Source organism: Poromitra crassiceps (assembly GCF_964638095.1).
Source record: "Poromitra crassiceps genome assembly, chromosome: 17".
Classification (NCBI taxonomy): Eukaryota; Metazoa; Chordata; class Actinopteri; order Beryciformes; family Melamphaidae; genus Poromitra; species Poromitra crassiceps.
In genome coordinates, this window is record NC_139635.1 from 19,445,275 (window position 1) to 19,471,545 (window position 26,271).

The 26,271-nt window shown below is 43.7% G+C and overlaps 1 pseudogene across 1 annotated transcript; it reads left to right on the forward strand.

Moving 5' to 3' along the window:
• The first annotated feature begins 3,544 nt into the window (after positions 1-3,544).
• On the forward strand, positions 3,545-26,271 carry LOC310792240 (protein NLRC3-like; annotated as a pseudogene). The gene is made up of 3 exons: positions 3,545-3,611; positions 24,450-25,610; positions 25,818-26,271. The product of its transcript is annotated as a protein NLRC3-like (transcript).

A 26,271-nucleotide genomic window follows, 5' to 3' on the forward strand; every position in this document is an offset into this window, starting at 1 on the left:
ATGTATGTGTACCTGTAATTCTGACACTGGGCGCTGGGTGGTGCATTGATGTGTGAGCAGAAAGTGCACATACATGGTATGCTCGCAGGTGTGGGAAATCAGGTGTGTGGATTGGAATAGGCCGTTTGTTTGTTTTGTTGTTCTACCGTGTATTATAGCAGTATTGCCATGTATTCAGAGTGTGATGATTAAGGGAAACATCGGTTACATGCTGCCACTCCGACGTGCTGCCACTCCGACGTTCTGCCACTCCGAAATATCGGCACTCAGAAAGGGATCATGTCTATGTTCCCCGGGTTCTATATTCCCCGTTTTTCACACCAAACCTAACCTCCCCCCATGCCTAAACCTAACCTCCCCCAGACCCTAACCCAAAACCTAACCTCTCCCACCCCCACGCCTAAACCTATAAGGTCGGCATTGCGGCTTCTAAGGTGAACGACCGCCAGTCCGAATAATGGAAGTTAACGTTTGGAGTGGCAGGGCTTCGGAAAGGCAGTCAGTAGCCGGAAACATCATAGCTTGATGGACTGCTGTTACTCTGTCTACCGGTGAGCATTTTGGAGCATGAGAATAAATGAATTGCTGGTGAGGCATTCAACGATAATGAAGTGCATTGGACATTCATCTGTTTGACAACACACGCGTCTGAAACGATATCCAATCTGCCCCCTCAAGGGCTTTATTATGTTTGATTAATTTAGCCCAAACATTTAGTCGAAAACTTGCCTCTATGGACTTTGAAAGTGGAAAACACGCTCCAGCGTTTTGCTTTGCCTGAGCGCGTTTGATGTTCGTGTTCCGACGCTATTGGAGCGGCCGTGGAAGTCAGGTTGCCGACCGTAACCTGGTGTCGGGAGGCACAGACTTATGAGCGCAGACGGGACCGAGCAGTGCGCAGTGTTGCTGGAGATCCAGACTCGTCAGCGCGGTGGTGGTGTGGAGGTCCGGATCCGTCAGCGCAGTAGTGGTGTGCCGGAGGCAGCAGACCACGGGAGCAGGCAGCGCGGTGGTGTGCCAGGGGGCGCACGGACGGGACCGGGGCAGGACGCCGATCAACTTGATTCATCTTTCACTTCTTCCTCATGAGGTATGGTAGCGCTACCAGTTTTGATGAGATGAGATGAGATGAGATAAACTTTATTGTCACTACATGGTACAAGTATCACGAGCGAAATTCTGCTTGGTTCCCTCTCAGAGTCGGAGAGCAAAACCGGGACGCCATAGAACAGCGTCAGCAATTTGGATTGGACAAAGCATTTAAATGAAATAACTCAGAAATCACATTATTACTAATTTGAAGAGTAATAAAGGCACACTTCAATATTATACAATACAAATACATATGTTGTAAATGTACAGGATTACCAGCAAAGACAACCCACATCACAACACCAAGGAGGCTGCCATTTCAGCGCCAGCTTGGTTCGTGGGAGGGAAGGGGGGGAGAGGGGGGGTTGCGAAAGCGGGGGAAGTTGCTGAAGGCGGGGGGGGGGGGGGGGGGGGGTTTAGGGGGGGGGGGTTTGGGGGAGTGCGTGCGTGACCATGTGTGTTGGCCTATGAGTCCTTAGGGTCCATGAGTGTGTGTGTGTGTAGGTCTGAGCCCCCTCCGGCTGAACACAGCGTTGCTGTGGAGATGGCCTCGGTCTATTCAGTCCAAAGTTCAGATGTCAGGGCGGGGGGGTGAATGTTGGAAACGCAGGTTGCACTTGAGGCTTCTGGAGAGTTTTGCTGCTAGTGTCCTTGACGGCTGATAGCAGGTGGGGGGGCCAGATTAGATCACTTATTTGGGTTTTCCCCGGTGGGTGCAGCGATCAACAGCATTCCTCACACGAGTCAGTCCTGGTCCTCAGTTTTAAACACTTCGGCGCAGCGGCAGTGATATCTCCAAGAGGTAATCAATTTTTACGATTCAGATCAGAAATCGCAACAGTCCAAGTACTCACTGCCCCGCTCATCTCATTTATAGTGACGTGCAGCCTAGGGTCAATGACTGCTGTCTTGCCGTATCCCGCGGCGAAGGTCCCGTCTGGGCAGGGGGGGGTTCCCCGGACCCCACAATAATTTTGTCGATTTCGTTGAGAGACCAGCCATATAATCCATATTTGTAGTTTCGAAGAGACAAATGCAAGATTGGCCCCGGGGTAGCAGAAGCAGAGGGATAGGGAGGGAGAGGGGAAGGGAGGAGAAATGCGACCGCCTCCGTTGGTAGCTTGTCCAGAATGACCATGGCCATTAATATTGTGTGCACACAACTAAACGAGCGTAATCCCAATGCATTGGTCGCTGTATGACTGTGTTTGTTCGTGACTTTTGATAACAGTGTTTGGATCTGTGCGCGCTTATTGTGGAACAATACAAATGGATGACGATATGAACGGGGAGAAGGCTAAAGTACTTTTGCCTAACCTCGCGTCACCAGGCTCTTCTTGGCGAGAAAGAGCCTGGCTCCGTTCACAATTGATTTTGTCACCCTACCTGGTTCCGGCCTGAGGCCGCCCTAGACAGGAAGGGCAGCGTTTCTAGCTCGTCAACTTTTACGTTAACTTGACAATTTGACACAAGTATCAGAACGGCAAACAACAAAACAAAAGATGGATGTACCGAACTAAGTTTTTGAAGAATTATTTTAGAAACATTGCGGATTCACAATCTCACATCTTTTAAGCCAATACAGAAGCTTTGCATCAGACAATTAATCGAGGAAAGAGACGTCAAGCTAACGGCAACAAAGACGTTTTTTGGCGCACTGCCTTCCGGTGTTAATTCTGGTTCCGGGGTTTACGCCCCATGACAAAAAGCGGGGCTTTTTGTCAGACTAACTTTTGCTTGCTGTCAGACTAACTAACAGCAGCAGACTAACTTTTGCCTGCTGCTGTGGCAGCCGGTGGGTGCGGGAGCACACCGGTGGCGGGACTGAGTCTGTTGTGATTGATGGTACTGGGACTGAGTCGGCGGAAAATAAGGTCAATGGTGAAAAGTAAAAGAGTTGCAAAACCGACTTACAAAGCACGGGTTGAAAAGCTAGAAAACCTGCAAAAAATAAGGAAAAATAAATTAAGTAAAGCTAAAAATCTGAGAAAATCTATGCAGGATTTTATGGAAAATAATGACCTGTTAAAGGTACAAAATGCTTTGGACAAGTGTATCGATCTCTGTGGGGAGGCCAAGGGCACACATGAATTGGTAATGTCAGTAATGCCCATGCCCGATGAGGAGATTGATAAACAAGATACATGGTTTGCAGCAAAAATGCCATTGACAAAAGCCAATGGCAATGGTGGTATTGCTGATGATGTGGGCAATGATGTCAATGGTGTGATCATTGACAATAATGGGGATGGTGGGGTAATAGACGATGTTAACCCTGATGACAGCATCTCCAACATCATCAAAGGTTCCACTAAAAGCAGTACTTGCAGTGGTGGGAGCACAACATCTTCAGCCCGCATTATAGCAGAGGCAGATCGAGCTGCACTTCTGGCTCGGGCAGTAACATTACAGCAAAAGCACGCTTTGGCACAGGAGGAACAGCTCAGACAACATGAGGAACAGCTCAGACGACAGGATGAACAACTCAGACGACAAAAGGAACAACTGGAACCAGGGCCGTAACCAGGAAAAAAATTTGAGTTTTCCCCCCCCCCTTTTTTAGCCATATTTAGAGTAATATATCATTTTAAATCAACATTAGGATTATACTGTTGTGATGTCATTATTCAGTATATTCTCTTTCATGTCACCACCTGCTCAGCTCTCCTGTCAACATAATTGTAACTAACAAACACAAACTGTTTTAGCCAAATTCATATCAAAATGACACCTACAAACACAGGTACACAACCCAAGCCGTACACAACACACAAAGTCATCATCGATAATAAAAAAAACATACAGAGGGACATTTATTTATTCCTGATAGGAACGATTGAAAAATAAAATAAAATATATTATGTTGTTTTTAACTTTACACCACCTCTTTTTGTTACTTATTGGGTCATGAAACTGAAACCATGCATATAGCCACCTGCATACCTGACTTCGGGAGCTTGGCAATTGGCATCATGCATGATTACAATGAGATGCACCCACTTTAAACCTGAATAAAGTAATAAAACCACTAGTAAACCAGTAGGCGGCGCCTGGCCTGCTGTTCAGTGAGTGGCCTGGCCTGGCCTGGCCTGCAAAAAATTTTTTTTTTTTTTTTTTTTTTTTTTTTTTTTGCAGGCTGAAATATTAGGGGAGGTCCGGACCTCCCCGTCCTCATAGCTAGTTACGGCCATGACTGGAACTGGATGGTGAACTAGCTGAATCTGCCGCTAAACTTGCGGTGCTAAAAGCTGCATCAGAATGTGGAAGGAGGTCACGTGCAAAATCAAACGCAATGAATTCATACCTGAAAAGAAATACTGGACAAATGACAACATCCAACATGCTCAATCCAACAGCACAACCATATCAACCCCGCAATCCAGCAGCTATATCATATGCACCCTTGCAAAGGAATCAGTTGACACAAAACAGCAGCTTTCCTCTACAGCTTACAGCCCCAGTGGCAGTGGGGCCAAGTACAATACAGCAGCAACTCACCATTGGAACAAGTCATGCACAGATCAACAAACAGGATTGTTTCACACCTCCAACATATGGACCCACACAACAACAAACTATCATGGTGCAGCCTGCACAGGACAATCAAACCCTCATGAGCTCAATGTCAGGAGACGTTTACACCATCATGCAGCAACAGAACGCAATAACAGCCACTCTCGTGCAACAACAGCGCTCAATGTCCTTACCATCCAGGGACGCAGGGCCGGCCCGCCCATAATGCGAACCAAGCGGCTGCCTAGGGCCCCGGGAGTTGGGGGGGGCCCCCAATTTTTTTTTTTTTTTTTTTTTTTTTTTAATAAACATAGGCTATAATATTATAGGCTGTGTGTGGTAGTTAAAACATAGGTTGACGTTTATTTATGTTTGTAGTTTAAACAAAAACATAAATACTGTAGGCTACATACAACACAAAAGGCTGATATTTACCTTTTGTCGCCACCTGGTGAGTAAATATATATGTAACTAAAACCATTAAAATTGACAACCGGTCCTGCATGTATCTACCGGTCCTTGGCACAAAAAAGGTTGGGAACCCCTGGTTTAACTGACCTGGCAACCCCTATGGCTGCTGGGTTCTACACGCTTGCTTGACACTGATAGGGCTACAAACGAGCGTCATTGTCATGTTTGTTTGTTTTAAATATTCTTCTAAATATGGCTAAAAGTCCAAAAATGTCAAATTTTCTTCGGCGCTGCCCTAGCGGGCAGCACCGAGAGTCCCCTCCTTACAGCACCCCCTACTTAAAAGTACTTCCAGCGCGGATGCCCCCAAACCCCCGCCCCTGGGAGGGGGCCCCTGATCTATATCCTGCTTAGGGCCCCCAGATGGCTAGGGCCGGCCCTGCAGGGACGTCCCTATATTTGATGGAGACCCACTTCAGTACGGAAGCTTCATGAAGGCATTTGAGCATGGTGATGAATCAAAAGCGGACCCTGCAGACTGCTTGTATTTTTTAGAGCAGTTCACAAGAGGACAGCCAAGAGAGCTGGTGAGGAGTTGCCAACACGTGGCTCCTGACAGAGGCTACTCGTTAGCAAAGGAGCTGTTAAAGGAACATTTTGGGAATCAATATAAGATTGCTGCCACTTATATTGAAAAGGCGTTGGCATGGCCAGCGGGGAAGTCGGAGGATGTTAAGGCACTACAATCGTATTCCCTCTTTCTACGCAGTTGTTGCAATGTTATGGAGGAGATTGATTATGTTCAAGATCTCGATATGCCCACCAACATGAGAATGATAATGACAAAGCTGCCATTTAAACTCATGGAAAAATGGAGAACAAAGGTGATGAATGAGGTGTTGGAGAGGCACAACCATCAAGCTGTGTTTAAGGACCTTGTCAACTTTGTTGAACGCCAAGTGAAAATTGTCTCTGATCCGCTCTTTGGAGACATTCAGGATACTTCCGGTGGGCCAGCTGGATTAAAGGGCAATATCAAACTCAAGTCAAATCCCAAATTCAGCCGATATAAAGGTAATAGCTTTGCAACAACGGTTTCACCTGTCAACTCACCTGGCAGTTCATACAAAGACTTCAATACTGCATCTTCTGTTTCAAAAGAGCATGGGGCGATGGTGGATAAGGCAAGTCACATGTGTGTGTTGCTCAAGACGTCACTCTTTGGAAGAGTGTCTGAAGCTAAAGGATAAGAAGCCCAGAGATAAAATTATTTTTCTAAAGGAGAAAGGAATTTGTTTTGGCTGTCTGTGTGGTGGGCACATAAGCAAGAATTGCGACAGGCGCTTAACTTGCAAGGTCTGTGGCCAAAACCATCCCAGCGTGCTCCATATCCATAAACCAAGAGTCAACACAGATAACGATCTATCCAAAGCAACATGTGTCAATCAATCAATCAATCAATCAATCAATCAATCAATCAATCATTTTTAATACATGTCCCAGAAGGGCACTTTGGTTTACAACAGGCAGTAGTGGTTATTAAAAGATACAACATCATTACTAGTTTGAAAGTAATGATGGCACACTTCAGAATTATACAATACATATACATTTGTTGCAATATGTACAGATTCCAAAAGACCATCTACTCCCTGCTGCCAGTCGCAGCGTGCGCTGCGCCCTTTGCAACTAGCTCATCAACAAACGCAAGAGGCTGCTTGTAGAGCGCTATTTTGCAGTGAGACTTCAGGGGGGAGTTTCTTGCGGGCCGACAAGCGAGAGGGGGCGCCGAATGAGATAGGATGTTTGGGTTAGGGGAGGAAAAACAGCATTCCAATTGATTTCCGCTCCAGGCACTAACCACTAACCACTTTCATGCAGAGCGTTAAGTTTCTCCAAAATGTGATCCATCTTGCGATTCAGATCAGAAATCACACCATCGATCTTGCGATTCTGATCAGAAGTCATAACAGTCTGAGTACTCACGGCTCGGCCCACCTCGTTTAACATGTTTAACATGACGGGCAGCTTTGGGCTTTCTTGAGTGGCTCCCATCATTTTTATTTTCCGATAGACTAGGGCAACGCTCAATCCAAGAAGCAAGTGTCCTGCTATCATAAATCCAAATAGATAAACATCTTCGATGTCCTCGACGGAGAGAACGGCCAGGCAGACAACCCGCCACTTCACCCATGAGTCCATCACATAGCCCGCAGAAAAAGTATCGTCAGGGCAGATAGGTTCCCCCGAACCAGCGCTTCTCGTGGATTTTTTTTTGTCAATTGTGTTGAGAGACCAGCTTATCAATTCCATAATTACTTCAGATAGTTTTGAAGAGACAGTGCAAAAGTAGCCGGTCAGGACGAGTGAGCAGGCAGTGGGAGGGAGAGATAGGGAGAGAGAGAAAAAGCGACCGCCTTCCTTGAGAGCTGAACTGCACGCCCGTGTCACGCCCGCTTCTTCCGAAACATGTGGTCATGCAGGGGCCGGAAATGATTGCTTCCTGTCCATTTTACCAGTCAAGGTTAAATCCACCAAGGGAGACAAGACACTGCTCACATACGCATTTCTTGATCCTGGCAGCTCAGCTACATTTTGCTCTGAGAACCTGATGAAGGAGCTGAACCTGTCGGGTAGAAAAACCAGTGTCCTCCTGCGCACAATAGGACAGGAAAAGGTTGTTTCAATGCACGCCTGAAGGGTTTGTTGATCTCTGATCTTGGTAACAACTTCTTTTACAGTCTCCCGGAGGTTTTAACTCAAGCACAAATGCCTGTGACCACCAGCAACATCGTCACACAGGAAGAGCTGGCTAGGTGAAAGGAAATGAAATGAAATGAAAGGAGTTCAGAAGAAAAGGGGATGTCAAGGGAAGACATCCAATTTTTGGAAATCATGAGCAAGTCTGCACAGCTTCAACATGGACACTACAGCCTGAAAATGCCCTTCAGAAAAATCAGCTCGCCCTTCCCAACAATCTCTCTATGGTCAAGCAAAGACTAATTGGATTAAAGAGGAGGTTCAGAAAGGATGAACTGTTTCACAAGGAATACTGCTTTTTCACTGATCATTAAGAAGGGGTATGCAGAGGAAGTGCCCCAGCATCAACTGGATTGTGTAAATGCAAAGGTCTGGTATATTCCCCACCATGGGGTACATCATCCGAAAAAGGGCACTTTGCGTGTGGTGTTCGACTGTGGCGTTGAATTTAAGGGAACTTCACTGAACAGCCAACTCTTACAAGGCCCTAATCTCACTAGTTCGCTGCTCGGAGTCCTCACAAGGTTCAGACAGGATCCAGTAGCCTTCATGGGAGACATACAAGCTATGTTCTATCAAGTAAAGGTTGCGGAAGAAGACAAATACCTGTGGTGGCCTGAGGGCAATATGAGTCAAGAGATTGTGGAATATCGGATGGCTGTTCATCTGTTTGGGGCCGTTTCATATCCAAGTTGTGCTAGTTGGTGCCGTACCATTATTCCCACCTCTCATTTTTCCGACCTCCCAATGTTCCGATTTGACTTCCAGTTCACGTTCAGGCAGCTGCAGGGTGCTGAACCGGGTGTCAGATAAAGTAGGCTACTCGGGCGGAGCCGCGGCCTGCAGCTTGCACTCTGTGATTTCTTGTGTCTATATAATATATCTTGGGCCGGTTGCACCAACTGGTCTTAACTATGCCTGGTCGTAACTCCTACGTCGGTCTTAGTTAAGACCATGGACTTACGCCTGTTGCACCAACACGGCTTATGTCTGGTCTTAACTATGCTGGTCGTAGCAATGCCCGTCCATGTGAATTGCCAGGGAATGCACCCTGATTGGATGATGTTGCAAAAAATGTGCCTCGCGACCTGCTTGGAGCACTGTGCCACTACGCTCTCTCAGCCACTACTGTAAAACACCCTCCCTCCTCTCACCCTCCCTCGCTCCGGGGGGAAAATGGCGGCTATTGAGCAGACAGAGTCAGTCTGAATGAAATTGAATGTAACGTTCCCAATTCTATGTATTAACTTCTAAAAAACTAACGGCAACATTTTGGAAGGCGGGTTAGGTTAACTAGTTAGTTATAATCTAACGTCGTGCTTTCAAAGACGGCGAACTGGCGGTGTTACGACGATGACGGTCAAAAAGGTCTCCGCGGAGATCTCTGTTACAGGCAGGCTCTACGCTTCCTCCTGACGAGGCGTAGGAGTTACGCCTGGTCTTAGTGAAAATAAGGCTTAAGTCGTCTTGGTGCAACCGGCGTAGCTGTTAGGTCGTAAAGTTACGACCAACTTAGCTTAAGACCAGTGTAAGACCAGTTGGTGCAACCAGCCCCTGGTGTGTCTAAATATTAACCAAACCTGAACTATGAACCAAACCGTGAAAGCTACATCTTTCCCACAATCTTGAATTATGAAATTGATTAGAATCGTTTTTGTTAATAAATATTTTCGTTTGGACTTTTACACTTCGGTAACACTTTACAATAAGGGTACATTAATTAAGGGTTAATTATTGCTTAGTTAATGCTTAATAAGCATGAATTAACAGGGTTAGTAAAGCTTAGTAAGCCTTAATTAACCCTTAATTAACATTAACTAATGTGCATTAAGTAAGGGTTGGTTAATGCTTAATAAGCATTAATTAACACACCATAATTAACATGACTAGTAGTGCTTAATAAGCATCCATTAACCCTTAATTAACGTTAATTTGAGGTTTGCTGGTTCCGTTTCTTCATGTGGCCCTAATTTATATGCATGTTCTATAAGCATTACTTAACTGTAATTAACCATATATTAATGCTGTTTGTGACCCTTATTGTAAAGTTGCAAACATATATCCCTTAAGTAACACTTAATAAAAGCTTGAGTGTGCCTAATAAGCATTACTTACCTGTAATAAACCATGTATTAATGCTCTTTGTGACCCCTATTGTAAAGTTGAAAACATGTATGCCTTAACTAACACTACATTAATGCATTAAAGTGCTGAATAAACATTACTTATCTGTAATTAACCATTTATTAATGCTCTTTGTGACCCTTATTGTAAAGTTGAAAACATGTATGCCTTAACTAACACTTCATTAACACATTAAAGTGCTGAATAAACATTACTTATCTGTAATTAATCATTTATTAATGCTCTTTGTGACCCTTATTGTAAAGTTGAAAACATGTATGCCTTAACTAACACTTCATTAACACATTAAAGTGCTGAATAAACATTACTTATCTGTAATTAACCATTTATTAATGCTCTTTGTGACCCTTATTGTAAAGTTGAAAACATGTATGCCTTAACTAACACTTCATTAACACATTAAAGTGCTGAAAAAACATTACTTATCCGTAATTAAGCTTTTTCTAATGTTCTTTGTGACCCTTATTGTAAAGTTGAAAACATATATGCCTTAACTAACAGTTTATAAACTTATTAAAGTGCTGAAAAACATTACTTATCCGTAATTAACCATTTATTAATGCTCAGTGTGACCCTCATTGTAAAGTTGAAAACATCCCTTGAATAACAACAAGCGTAAGAGTGCTGAATAAGCATTACTTAACTGTAATAAACCATTTATTAATGTTCTTTGTGACACTTGTAAAGCTGAAAACATGTATCACTTAAGGAACATTTCATAAAAGCACAAGAGTGCTGAATAAGCATTACTTAACCGTAAATAACCATCTATTAATGCTCTTTAACAATAACAGCGCCCTGGAAGCCGAATCAACAGCCCTCGGAGCAGAGCTTCCGCAATTCCGTTATGACACGTTGTGATGTGAAAAGCGTCACAGCAGAACGTTTTGCCAGAGGATGAACTGGGAGCTCTCCGTCTGGAAAACATGTAGCAAAGGTAAACATTGCCCATCTGCTTATATCAACGAGCATTATAATGATACAAAGTGAGTTGATAATCGGCAAATGAATGCTCTTTGATGACTGGAGCATATGTACAGTAATTCTGAATAATAATAATAATAATAGAATATTAATATAAATGAGCATGGACAAGTACCAGATTTTCAGAATGACCAGAGCCCTTAAAAATGTATGACAGCAATGAAATTAGACAACACAGAGTTTTGGCTTTTAGCAAGATTATCTTAGTAAGAGTTAGATGAATTTAAAGCCTTTTGTTTGTAAACATGAATTCAGTACTTCAGCTTTTCACAGTTGACAATTTATAATTCCCCAAAAATAATAAAGTGCGCCCACAAATAAAATATGTTGTCCCTTCAGTCCAAAAAATAAAATAAAAAATAGTTTGGGGCCAAAAGTCGATGGGTGTCTGTACGCGTCCCGATGAAGTTCATCCGCTGGACTGTGTGTGTAACGACCGCTCCAGTCGTACAGCAGGTTAGTCCTTGATGCTACTGCAGTGAATGTGTGGATTGCTCTCCTAGATGCTCAGTGGTGGCTCGCCATCCCAGTCGACTGGGAGATCTGTAGTCTCGCTGTATTCCCCTGGATCCTGGGATTAATTCTGGAAGTCCCCGTCTACAAAAATCTGACCTATGACAAGGTCACACCATTTCTCTCAATTACTATTCTGTAATCAAATCAATTGGTACAGGCTACAATATTTATAAAATTTGTGTAATATCCCAGTAAACCAATAGTAATTCAATCTACAAGCTACAATGTAGGGATGTTCATCAATAATCGATAATTGATAGTGGAGGAATGAATTCGATCACGTGGAATTTTTATCGATTTTTCTGGACTAGGTTTGGGTGGAATTCGTTCCTCCTCGCCCCACTCCATTGCACAGCCGACTAACGTGAGGTGGAACTTCATATAGCCTCTAGTTTAAAACAAAACTGCCGACACAAACAAACGCACCCAGTGGTCTGTGGACCTCAGCGAGGCTGTTATAACTATGACACTTCGCACACTTCTCTCCTAATTTTCAACAAAGTGTGAGTAGCGGTACACGTGTTTAAGTGAATTCAAGTCGTTTTATTTGTTTATAATGTTATGAACTATTAAGTAGCAGCAGTCAGCATGGACTCAGCTAGCCTTTAGCTGCTAACGCCCACCTGAATCAATTCACACACATCTCGGCAAATAATAATATCCACGCTTCGGACTCTGAGAGCAGCTGGATGGAACTCGACCATCAGGACAGATGAGGTTTTTGTCGCAAGTTTATAAGCCTGGAAGCCGCGGCCGGTGAGCTGCCTGAGTTCTACATTCAAAATGTGAGTACAGTAGCCTAGCTAGCTAGTGTAAGGCTGTGTGACTGTGGTTGTCAACGTTACCGCAGGCGCACTCATGACGTAAGGACGCGCCAAGCGGCCTCTTGATTTGACTCTTGTGCTGTCAGCTAAGCTGGAAGACGCCGATTGCCTTACATCATGTAACCCAGGGGCACTCAATTAAAATTCATAGAGGTCCAGTTAGAGAAAATGTCCTGATTGCAGTAGCCTAATTGCTTTCTTTGGTGAGCTCTTGGCTCCGTGGCGCTCAGTTTGCAATGTGGTTGGTATCAATGTGTGTGTGTTACGTTCTCAATTGTCCGATAAACACGGGTGCGTCAGATTAGTTCCGCCTCTAGACTACGAGATTAACGGTAGGACGGTAGGACCAAAACAAAAATAAAATTATAGCTGCTGCGCAGCAATGAGTCGTGGCTGGGCAAGTCAAGCTCAAAGCCTTGAGCTCAAAGCGTTGAGACCGCTATAATATTATTTTTGTTTTGGTCCTACCGTCCTACCGTTAATCTCATAGTCTAGAGGCGGAACTAATCTGACGCACCCGTGTTTATCGGACAATTGAGAACGTAACACACACACTCCTTGATACCTAACCACATTGCAAACTGAGCGCCACGGAGCCAAGAGCTCACCAAAGAAAACAAATAAAAGATTAAACTCTGAACCTGCAGCCTAGAGGAAGGAGGACCTAGAAGCAAGACATTTTATCCCCTTTAGTAACAAGCAGCCTACCAGGTACGTTTAGAGTTTTAAGTTCGTTTCTGTTTGATACATGTGTTCTGTGCTGTGCTAATGTGCTAGCTAGCATGCTAATGTTGGTATAGTTGTCACTGGTTGTGGTGATTGTTTGAGGCTAATTTTTGGCGTATTTCCTCTTGTGGTGGTACAAGGAGTGATTAAGCACATTGCTAGCTAATGCCTCTGTTTTGTTTATATGAGTTACTAGTTACAGTAACTATGGTTCTGTGACTAAGCACATTATCTAATGCGTATATTTTTTTTATAAAGTTACTCTGTATCTGCAGTTCCTGATACTTGAATTACATTTACACAATTTACATTTTGTTTGATTAAATTATGAATTAATGTAACTGCACTTTTGATACCTGAGAGTATAGATCCACACATTGTTGTACAACTAAAATGAGATTCAAATGTAAGTTATACAGTATGTAGGTTTACTGCAATAATACATTCCTTTTATTGTCACTGTAGTAGGGATGTTCATTTTGAATCAATTTCCATAATCGAAATTCGGGAAAATAAACGATTGATTATCGATAGCGTAATAATAATAATGATTTTTTTTTTTTTTTTTTACTCTGGTCTGTTGCGCGTTCTCGGCCAGGTATAATGGCGTTGCCACTGTGTAGTAAGAATATCAGACACTAGCGCTGTGGCCAGGTAAACAAACATGTTACATGATGTAAGGCAATCGGCATCTTCCAGCTTAGCTGACAGCACAAGAGTCAAATCAACAGGCCTGAGCTCGGCGCGTCCTTACGTCATGAGTGCGCCTGCGGTAACGTTGACAACCACAGTCACACAGCCTTAAGCTTCTGGCATACTCTTTGCGCCCAGCCAAGCGCATAGGGCGCGCGGCGATTATGACGTCATCGCACGAGGCGTGTCGGGGGGCGAGGCCTGAGCGCAGCGCGGCGCGTCCATGGAGATTTTTCTATCAGCGCGTCGGGTTTTGCTGCCTGTGCCTGTGAGATCTCCGTGGTAGGCTATCAGCGGATATCTGCTGTGATTGAGTCCTCACCGTCGTACAGTCGCCTTCAAAGCATGATGTTCGATTATAACGAACTAGTTGTGTGGCTAAGCCTTCCCAAATGTTGAGGGTAATTTTTTAGAATTTAATATATAGAATTGGGAACGCTACATTCAATTTCATTCAGACTGCCTGGCACTGATCGCCGCCATTTCTGGAGCACTCACTATGTTCTGTTTTGGCCTGCGCAGAGTGCGCGCGCCCTCCGTGGAGCCCCGCATCCAGCACGTGCGCGAAGAGTATGCTAGAAGCTTTACACTAGCTAGCTAGGCTACTGTACTCACATTTTGAAAGTAGAACTCAGGCAGCTCACCGGCCGCGGCTTCCAGGCTTATAAACTCGCGACAAAAACCTCATCTGTCCTGATGGTCGAGTTCCATCCAGCTGCTCTCAGAGTCCGACGCGTGGATATTATTATTTGCCGAGATGTGTGTGAATTGATTCAGGTGGGCGTTAGCAGCTAAAGGCTAGCTGAGTCCATGCTGACTGCTGCTACTTCATAGTTCATAACATTATAAACAAATAAAACGACTTGAATTCACTTAAACATGTGTACCGCTACTCACACTTTGTTGAAAATTAGGAGAGAAGTGTGCGAAGTGTCATAGTTATAACAGCCTCGCTGAGGTCCACAGACCACTGGGTGCGTTTGTGTCCGCGGCGCATGCCGTTGTGAATTCCCCATGTTTTAAACTAGAGGCTATATGAAGCTCCACCTCACGTTAGTCGGCTGTGCAATGGAGTGGGGCGAGGAGGAACGAATTCCACCCAAACCTAGTCCGCAAAAAACAAAACAAAAATCAATAGAAATTCCACGTGATCGAATTCATTCCTCCACTATCAATTATCGATTATTGATGAACATCCCTATACTGTAGCTTGTAGATTGAATTACTATTGGTTTATTGGGATATTACACAAATTTTATAAATATTGTAGCCTGTACCAATTGATTTGATTACAGAATAGTAATTGAGAGAAATGGTGTGACCTTGTCATAGGTCAGATTTTTGTAGACGGGGACTTCCAGGATGAATCCCAGGATCCAGGGGAATACAGCGAGACTACAGATCTCCCAGTCGACTGGGATGGCAAGCCACCACTGAGCATCTAGAAGAGCAATCCACACATTCACTGCAGTAGCATAAAGGACTACCCTGCTGTACGACTGGAGCGGTCGTTACACACACAGTCCAGCGGATGAACTTCATCGGGACGCGTACAGACACCCATCGACTTTTGCCCCCAAACAATTTTTTCTTTTATTTTTTGGACTGAAGGGACAACATATTTTATTTGTGGGCGCACTTTATTATTTTTGGGGAATTATAAATTGTCAACTGTGAAAAGCTGAAGTACTGAATTCATGTTTACAAACAAAAGGCTTTAAATTCATCTAACTCTTACTAAGATAATCTTGCTAAAAGCCAAAACTCTGTGTTGTCTAATTTCATTGCTGTTATACATTTTTAAGGGCTCTGGTCATTCTGAAAATCTGGTACTTGTCCATGCTCATTTATATTAACACATTCACTGCCAACAGTTTTTTTTTTACTGTAGGTAGCTTCTGCCAAGGTTTTTTTTGAGGATTCTGGCTCATCTTTCAAGAGCCGAGGATTATTTTCTGCTAGGAATTTGTGAACACAAAATATCTCAAAAAAACTAATAGAATGTGTGCTTTCTCTGTCTAAAAGAGTTAGTTTGTAGAGTTAGTAGTTATGTAGGCATTAGCAGTTGAATACAGCATGGTTTCAGCGTCTGAAAAGGAAAGTTGAGATAAATGCCTTTTTGTGAAATTCGATAGAACAGTCACTTTAACCATTTATTTTTGGCATCAGTAACACATCAGACATCTAAACAAGTTCTGAACAGTAATTTCCTCCATAACACCACCCCCACCCCCCTCTCCTTCAAACTCCTCCCTCCGTGTGTGTTCTCCTCCTCCCTCCGTGGCTCTGCAGCGGGTGTGTCACAAGCGAGTTTCTGCTGTCTGTGCTGCCTGCCTGCTGGCGGCCGCTCTTTGGGCGAGTCTGGATGGGGCTCGTTCGTTTCTGGGTTTTCGGTTGTGAGCTCAGCTGGAATGAAGCTGCGTGCGATTCTGGGCTTTCTGCTGGTGTTTCAAAGTGTGTTGCACCCATAATCTATTATGCAAATTTGCAATCCCCCACCGCCAGCTCCCAGCGCAAAAGCGAAAGCGTTTTCGCCAATCCATTTTCATGAGAATGGCTTCCTCACGCTGCTGTTTTTGCTTGGCTTCCTCTAGTCTGGAGATCACTGTTGCCACTTAGTGGGTCGGTAAAATAGGTTATACACATTCAATAGCTCTCATATTTTTATAGGAGATGTAAAAGGGTTTGATCCACGTCCCACCGTCAAATTTTTTTTTTTTTTTTTTGACGAGATAACTCGTCAACGGCAGTCAACGGTTGGATTTTTTTTACGAGATATCTCGTCGACGGCAGTGAACGTGTTAATATTCTATTATTATTATTATTATTCAGAATTACAGTACATATGCTACAGTCATCAAAGAGCATTCATTTGCCGATTATCAACTCACTTTGTATCATTATAATGCTCGTTGATATAAGCAGATGGGCAATGTTTACCTTTGCTACATGTTTTCCAGACGGAGAGCTCCCAGTTCATCCTCTGGCAAAACATTCTGCTGTGACGCTTTTCACATCACAACGTGTCATAACGGAATTGCGGAAGCTCTGCTCCGAGGGCTGTTGATTCGGCTTCCAGGGCGCTGTTATTGTTAAAGAGCATTAATAGATGGTTATTTACGGTTAAGTAATGCTTATTCAGCACTCTTGTGCTTTTATGAAATGTTCCTTAAGTGATACATGTTTTCAGCTTTACAAGTGTCACAAAGAACATTAATCAATGGTTTATTACAGTTAAGTAATGCTTATTCAGCACTCTTACGCTTGTTGTTATTCAAGGGATGTTTTCAACTTTTTCAACATAATGTTTTTCAGCACTTTAATAAGTTTATGAACTGTTAGTTAAGGCATATATGTTTTCAACTTTACAATAAGGGTCACAAAGAACATTAATAAATGCTTAATTACGGATAAGTAATGTTTTTTCAGCACTTTAATGTGTTAATGAAGTGTTAGTTAAGGCATACATGTTTTCAACTTTACAATAAGGGTCACAAAGAGCATTAATAAATGGTTAATTACAGATAAGTAATGTTTTTTCAGCACTTTAATGTGTTAATGAAGTGTTAGTTAAGGCATACATGTTTTCAACTTTACAATAAGGGTCACAAAGAGCATTAATAAATGGTTAATTACAGATAAGTAATGTTTATTCAGCACTTTAATGTGTTAATGAAGTGTTAGTTAAGGCATACATGTTTTCAACTTTACAATAAGGGTCACAAAGAGCATTAATAAATGGTTAATTACAGATAAGTAATGTTTTTTCAGCACTTTAATGTGTTAATGAAGTGTTAGTTAAGGCATACATGTTTTCAACTTTACAATAAGGGTCACAAAGAGCATTAATAAATGGTTACTTACAGATAAGTAATGTTTATTCAGCACTTTAATGCATTAATGAAGTGTTAGTTAAGGCATACATGTTTTCAACTTTACAATAAGGGTCACAAAGAGCATTAATACATGGTTTATTACAGGTAAGTAATGCTTATTAGGCACACTCAAGCTTTTATTAAGTGTTACTTAAGGGATATATGTTTGCAACTTTACAATAAGGGGTCACAAACAGCATTAATATATGGTTAATTACAGTTAAGTAATGCTTATAGAACATGCATATAAATTAGGGCCACATGAAGAAACGGAACCAGCAAACCTCAAATTAACGTTAATTAAGGGTTAATGGATGCTTATTAAGCACTACTAGTCATGTTAATTACGGTGTGTTAATTAATGCTTATTAAGCATTAACCAACCCTTACTTAATGCACATTAGTTAATGTTAATTAAGGGTTAATTAAGGCTTACTAAGCTTAACTAACCCTGTTAATTCATGTTAATTCATGCTTATTAAGCATTAACTAAGCATTAATTAACCCTTAATTAATGTACCCTTATTGTAAAGTGTTACCGGGAAGGTTAATGCAAGAACCAGATTGTTAGCAAGGAAGGCCAATCTCTTAGACAGAGACAGCATTAGGCTATTAGCAAACAGCCTTGTGCAGCCTCACCTTGATTATGGCTCTTTGGCATGGTACAGCGGGCTGACAAAGGGTAGTAAACAAAAACTCCAGGTAACTCAGAACAAGCTGGTCAGGGTGGTTTTGGGTTTCGGTCCACGTGACCACGTGGGCAGGAACCAACTACAAGAATTAAACTGGCTACCTGTGGAGGCCAGGGTGGCACAGATTAGACTTACAATGGTCCATAAGAGAGTCATGGATAGGGCCCCAGTATACCTCACAAACTACCTGACCAGAGTAGGAGAAGCACACAGCCACAGCACCAGAGCTAGCCGAGCCAAACTACAGTCAGTTAGGTGCAAACGGAAAATTGGCCAATGTTCCTTTGCTTTCCAGGGGCCCAGTGAATGGAATCTGCTCCCACTGGATATTAAGGAGGCCTCAAGTCAAAGCACCTTTAAAGTTAAACTTAACAGGTGGCTGCTAGATAGGGTTCCTGAGTAAGGGACTAGGCAGAAATGGCGTGTTGTATTAATTAGTCTTCTTTTGTTATGCTGTAATGTTTTAGTACTAGATAGCCAGATTTTATTATGAAACTACAGTATGTGTGGTGCAATGTCTGTATATTTAATGTACTGTATGTCTAAGACCAAGGACCACAACGGAATTAAGTTTTTATCTACTTTTTGTGTTATCCTTGATGCCTTTTTTTTGGAATTGCATGTACATTTAATGTATGGCATTTTTTTTTTAAACGGATCATCAAATAAATGTTCCAGATAATACAATCTATCTTGGCAGCTATTTGTCTTATCCTCAATACCATGCTGAAATGCCTTCATAAATGGCTGATAATTTAGAGGATTGCCATCGAAAGTTGGAATCTCCCTAGCAGGAAGTGAAGTCTGTTTATGCTGAAGGACCAATAGATCAGCAATATCATTTTGTCTCTGCATTACAGCAAAATTATCATCATTCATTACTGTAGCTGTCGGCGGAGGGCTTGTTATTGCTGTTGGTCGAGCACTTGTTATTGTTGTTTGTTGAGGGATTGTTATTGTTGTTGGTTGAGGGATTGTTATTGTTGTTGGTTGAGGGATTGGTTTTGTTCTTAGTTGAGGGATTGTTATTGTTGTTGGTTGAGGGATTGGTTTTGTTCTGAGTCGAGGGATTGTTATTGTTGGTTGAGGGATTGTTATTGTTGGTTGAGGGATTTGATCTGCATTATCTGATTGCCTTGTTTCTGGGTTTACAAGCTTTTGTAGTGAGGTCTCCAGACCATAGTTCAAGCAGAAGGCCACTCACGCGTAATCCGATCTCAACGTGGTCAAAAATCCTAGTATGACGTCTGCTATGACGTCAAACATGACGTCAGTTAATCCTCATATATATAGCAAGGGTTCTACGTCACCTCTCTCTCTCTGGCCGATCATAGCAGCAGCAGCCCACGGCAGTCCATCTCCCTTGAAGCCGGCCTCCGAAGCGTTGTTTTGCGGCTGTTTTGCACCACATCTGCAGACCGAATCAGCACCCACTCCTGGCATGTCGGATCCCGAGCCAGAGCAGTCCTGGACAGTGACGACAGCTTAAACAACGATACCCCGTTCCGGATCAGCCACGGAGCGTATTTGCCCTCCGAGACGCCTGACGACACCGGCGAAGCGGCCGTGCCACAGGCCGCCAACGTAGCCACAATGAGAAGGCACGGGGCGCGCCACTGCGACGGGCCGCGCCACAGCTCAGCAGCCGTTCCTGTCCCGGGTGTTCAGGCGTCCAGCCCCAGGCTTCTCCTCCAAGCAGGCATCACAGGCCGTTCCATTCCACGTCGCTGTGGTCAGTTGCACGGCAGGCGCAGACCCCTCTGCTATCACCGGCAGTTAAGTCTTTACTTTAACCGTAAATAAACGGGAGGTTGCGTGAGTAAAAGACGTCACGTCGCTGCCTGATGACGGTGACGTTATCACCAGCCCATGCAGGCGCCCTCCTCTGCCTCAAGAGCAGCGCCACTGGCCAATGGAGTCAAGCGCCAAAGCATTTGCCATGCATGCCGATTGCTAAATAAAGTTTGTCTAATCCTACCAACTGGCCTCTCCTGATTGAAATGGTGTTTTGGGAATTGTTCCAATCCCCTTATATTTAATTGGAGAAGAAGATAATTCTGAATCTGGTTCCATTGACACCTCAGGTTTTTCTTGATAACCTTCCAGATACACATTCATGGCGTCACTTTCCGTTTGTAGTTCAAACAGTGGTGGGTTTTGTGAATCAGACTCAAAGGTTTCCAGAACTTTCAATCTTGTATCAGATTCAGCCAGGCTCATTTCCAACTCCATTTGCTCCATTCTGGTTTGCAGTTGAGCCTTCTCCATGTCCAGTGCATGCTTTTCTTTTAATCCTGCTGCACGGACTAGCAGAGCAGCTTTCTCTGTGGCGATTTTAATGCGGGCTGAGATAACAGAAGAAGTTTTTGAGTGCTTTGAGGAGCTTTTTGAACTTTTTGAAGAATGTGAGTGCCTTGATGTCATGGAAATGCTGTCATGGGGTCCAACAAGCAGCTGAGGGTCCGTTTGAGATTGTTTCCACATATCCACATCCTTCAGAAAATCCCTGTATGTGGACATCTTTGGCTCAAACCATTTCACTTTGTCCTCCTCCTTTAATTCCTCAGACAATTGCATTTGAACAGATCCATGTATCTCCACAAATTCATTGAGTGACTTTTGGAATATTGCAACACCTTCATTCACCTGTTCAGTATTTCCATCAGGCACCAGTAACGCTTTAATTTCATTCATCTTGCGTGTGCAAGCCGCAAGTTTCCCTTTGCGGCTATTTTTGAGTGATTTGAACGTCTAAGATGACGTCAGACAGGTCTAGGTTGAGTTGGTCAAGTTTGAGTAAAAAATCAGAGGAGTCACGGACGTAGGCTGGTAGTGTATGGACGAATGGTTGGATGTGGTGATCAAAATATTGTGATAGAGGTTCAAGAAGGGACTCATTGCCAGAAACAATAGGATGTCCAGGACATGGTGTTTTATTTTTGTGGATTTTAGGCAGTAGATAGAGTATAGGGGTCCTATGGTGTTTGCGGAGTAGGAATCTGTGGTCACGTTTAGTGATGTGGCCAGATTGGAGGGCCGTGTCAATTATGGATTTAATGCCATTGCGGGTGGGCGTGCCAGGGGGGACTGCCCCCTAGTCCGACACCTCACGAGACCGACACCTCATGGTTTTGGGTTAGGGTCTGGGGGAGGTTAGGTTTAGGCATGGGGGTGGGAGAGGTTAGGTTTTGGGTTAGGGTCTGGGGGAGGTTAGGTTTAGGGTTAGTGAAAAACGGGGAATATAGAACCCGGGGAACATAGAACCCGGGGAACATAGACATGATCCCCTGTCCAATGCCTCTTTTTTCGGACTCGTGAGGTGTCGGACTCGTGAGGTATCGGACTAGTGCCATGGCACCGTGCCAGGATCATTCTGTAGTCTGACATAAGTGTTGGTGTCAGAGAGCTGTCTGGTGGCTTCTGCTAAATAGTCAGTGTAGTCCTGTAGCACTACGGCTCCACCCTTATCGGCGGGGCGAATGACAATAGAGTCGTCATGTTGTAGTTCATTCAGAGCTGTTCATTCCCTGTGGGTGATGTTCTGTTTGACAAAGGGAATGCTCTGTTCTAATTTGGTGATGTCCTGGTGAATAAGTTTGCTGTAGGTGTCTATGGCAGGGTCAATATTGCCAGGGGGTATATACCTTCCACACTCCCAGCATCACGCAACGCACCATTGACTCCCTGCCTCCCCCCGTCGGACACTTCCCTTGCGCACACTGCTCATGTTGCGCACAGTCACTCAGACTCAAAACGTTCACTACCCCGGACAATCAGACTTACAAACTGAAACACCTCACCACCTGCGCATCGCAGGGGGTAATATATGCCATCAGTTGCCCGTGCCCCTTCATATACATCGGGAAGACTACCCGCCCATTGCGCACACGGATCACTGAGCACAAAAGTGCTTTTCGCCGTGGTGACACCAAGCCCCACTAGTCGAACATTTTTTGAGCAAATCACATATTGACATTGATCTCCGCTTCTGGGCTATTGACCTTGTCAAGCAGCACCCGAGAGGCGGCGATTTGGATAGAGCGCTCCTCCAGCGCGAGACACGCTGGATTCATGCACTCCACACAACCGCCCCCCACGGCCTCAATGAAGATTTTGATCTATCATGTTTCCTATAGTCTAACACCTATATCTGCTCCCTCCGTTAACATGCTTCACATGTTCTAACTGTAGATTGCTTTGTGATGTGCTGTGTATCCGCTTGATGTCTCCACATCAGTGCATTAGTCGCACTATTATTTATAGCCTATGTGTGTTTTTTGCCAATAGCCTATATTGCATACCATTGTGATATGACTTATAGCCTACTTCTGTATATAGAACCCAGTGTGCTATTTCTAGGTCTGTATTCCTCTCTATCCTATACATTTCTGTTGTTTGACGTGGCTCACACGTCACAGTATCATTTCCGTGTGCCACGTCAGCTCACCTTGTGCCACGTATTGCTTTTATACAGGTGCGGCAACCAACTTTTTCCGCCTACAGCCTGACGAAGACCAGAGGTTGAAACGCGTTGCGTCCCTTGTGCCCTTGTCCTATCTTGAAGATGTACTTTGTATTAACTGAATAAGTATAACTGTACATTACTTCTTTATTAAATTCTTCTATAAGCATCAAGAAGCTCATTTTTTCTATTTACTGATAAACTTATACAAACATCACTGAAGGAAGCCTTCCATCAATATCAGCAACAGATGGCTAAGGATGAGACTCAAAAACACACACAAAAATAAAATAAATAAACTTCATTATGATTTATTTTTATTGCTTCTCTGGCCTATTATTTAAGGTTTAATAAAACGGTTTGAGAATATATTTAAATTGTACGAAATAATGTTTTGCACAATAGCAGACCCGCTTGAGGGTCGTGTATATTTCATATGCCTGCCTGATCGCAATTATGCGGTCATCAGTACAATTCCCAGTGGGTCAGCCAGTTAGTTCAGTGCTGCCGGAGCAGGTCGGGGTTAAGTATGTTCACTCAAAGACTGATCACAGCTATGCACGATATAACAATAATACCTGACGCGATCTTCTACAACAGTGATTCCAAAACTGTGGGCCGTGGAGGTGCTGCAGGTGGGCCGTGCGTGGTTTGCCAACACTCTATTATTATATTATTTTTATTATACTATTTTCGCGGGCAATCAAATGGCTGTAGCAGGGTCATTTTTAAAGCTACAGTGGAGATCCTGTTATCTGAAGAAATTAGAAGACCTAAGGCATCCATTGGTATGAAGCATAATATGCTAGATTGTCGGGAAGGGGGGTAAATAACGCTCCAAACATAGGTTAAATTTGGGCGAGGGAAAACTATATTTCAAAGGGGTTCCTTGACCTTTCAGCTCAATTTATCTGAATGAAAATTGGTTTATTGGGTACCACAAGTCTCCCCTTTACAGATAAGCTAGCATTTTTCACAGCCTAGCATTAATAGCTTGTGGATTGATTTCCTCTGTTGTTGCTCATCACATTTTGTTTCAACAAATGTGTTATGCTGACAATCTGCTTTTGGGTATTTTGCCAAAAGTATGTGGATGGATTATTAATTTCCCTTAGGCCCAAATTCACATGCTCTGTTAATTAAATAAAACATAAATAATATAAAAAACATATAGGGAAATACATCATCTTGTGTGTTGATCAGAGTTGTGATTAAAGGGTTGGGTGGGCCCCGGAAGATTTTCAGATTTCAAAGTGGGCCGTGGCATTCTTAAGTTTGGGAACCCCTGTTGTACAAGACAAGTGTTATGCAGCCTTCTACATGCTGCATCATCACTTTATCCATAATCCCAGTAAAGAAGCTCTTCAGGGCTATCAGGGCTTTTATACAATCATTACCAGTGCATGTTGTCTGAAAAGTTCTCCAAAGTAGTTTAAATGCATGAACATAACAAACAGCAAGAGAAGTGCAGCTAGCTGCTTGGTTAACATATAATTTGCTGGTGCAACCAATAAAGCACAGCTAGCAGCTGGGAATCAGCAAAGTGTGAATCTGTCTTTCATTAGTTGCATGAAACTCCTGGTTGAGTAATAATAACAGATTCTACAACAGCTACCTTATACCTTACACCCAGGCAGGAACTGCTTGTCCAGCCACCAGTAATGAGCTGAATTGAGTCCATGGGAATGTGTCAATTATCAGGAAATGTTTGCATTACTCACCTTTCATTGATGTCATCTGTCATTGATTAATTCAGAAACTGCTGCCATCAAACAACTCAAAACCATTCTGCGGGAGAGGTTTCACTATCTGTTGGAGGCGACTGCTAAAGGAAACCCAACACCTCTGAATCAGATCTACACAGTGCTTTACCTCATAGTGGGATTGACTGAAGAGGTCAATTATGAACATGAGGTCATACAGGTAGAAGCAGCATCCAGAAACCAGAGAACAGGAACAACAATCAAATGTGAAGACATCTTTAAACCCTTACCTGGAAGAGACAAACCACCCAGAACATTGTTGACCAACGGAAATGCTGGCATTGGGAAAACAGTCTTAACACAGAAATTCACTCCGGACTGGGCTGAAGACAAAGCCCACCAGGATATACAGTTCATATTTCCCTTCACTTTCCGAGAGCTGAATCTGCTGGAAGAGAAAACGTTCAGCTTGGTGGAACTTATTCATAAGTTCTTTAATCCTGTCGCAGAAATCCACAAGTTTGACAAGTTCCAGGTGGTGTTCATCTTTGATGGTCTGGATGAGTTCTTCTAGACTTCTTGAAGAACGAGGTCCTGACTGATGTCACAGAGTCAACCTCATTGGATAGGCTGCTGACAAACCTCATCAATGGGAATCTGCTTCCTATGGCTCACCACTGGATAACCACACGACCTACAGCAGCCAATACGATCCCTCTCCGGTACATTCACATGGTGACAGAGGTGAGAGGGTTCACTGATCCACAGAAAGAGGAGTACTTTAATAAGAGATTCAGAGATGATGAGGACCAGGCCGGCAGGATCATCTCCCACATCAAGACTTCACGAACCCTCCACATCATGTGCCACATCCCAGTCTTCTGCTGGATCACTGCTAATGTTCTGGACCATATGCTGGAAACCAGTGAGGGAGGAGACCTGCCCAAGACCCTGACTGAGATGTACATCCACTTCCTGGTGGTTCAGTCCATACGGGCAAATGCCAAGTATCATGATAAAGAGGAGACAGATCCACACTGGACTATAGACAGCAGGGCGATTATTCTCTCTCTGGGAAAACTGGCTTTTGAGCAGCTGGAGAAACACAACCTGATCTTCTATGAAACTGACTTGAAAGAGTGTGGCATTAAGGTCACATCAGCCTCAGTCTACTCAGGAGTGTTCACACAGCTATTTAAGGAGGAGCGTGGACTGTACCCGGTTTGCGGCAAGGTGTTCTGCTTTGTCCATCTGAGCATTCAGGAGTTTCTGGCTGCTGTGTACATGTTTCACTGTCACACAAACAGGGATGAGGAAGTGCTGAAGAAATTCCGATTTGGATATGAATATATATATGGCGACGACGACGACGACGACGACGACGACGAAAAATACAAACTGACTAGTGACTTCCTGGACAGGGCCATGCACAAATCCCTGGACAGTTACAATGGTCATCTGGACCTCTTTGTTCGCTTCCTTCATGGCGTCTCACTGCCGTCCAGCCAGAGACTCTTAGGAGGCCTTCTGGGTCAGACAGGGTGCACTCCAGAAAGCATCCAGATAACCATCAACAACCTGAAGTGGATGCAACATGACGATATCTGTCCTGACAGAAGCATCAACATCTTCCATTGTTTGATGGAGATGGGTGACCAGTCAGTACATCATGAGATCCAGCAGTTCCTGAAGTCAGAGAATAGATCAGAGGAACTCTCTGAGATCCACTGCTCAGCTCTGGCCTACATGCTGCAGAGGTCAGAGAAGGTTCTGGATCTGTTTGACCTGGAGGCCTTCAACACATCAACGGAGGGACGACTGAGACTGATCCCAGCTGTGAGGAACTGCAGGAAGGCTCGGTTAGTCCTGATGTGA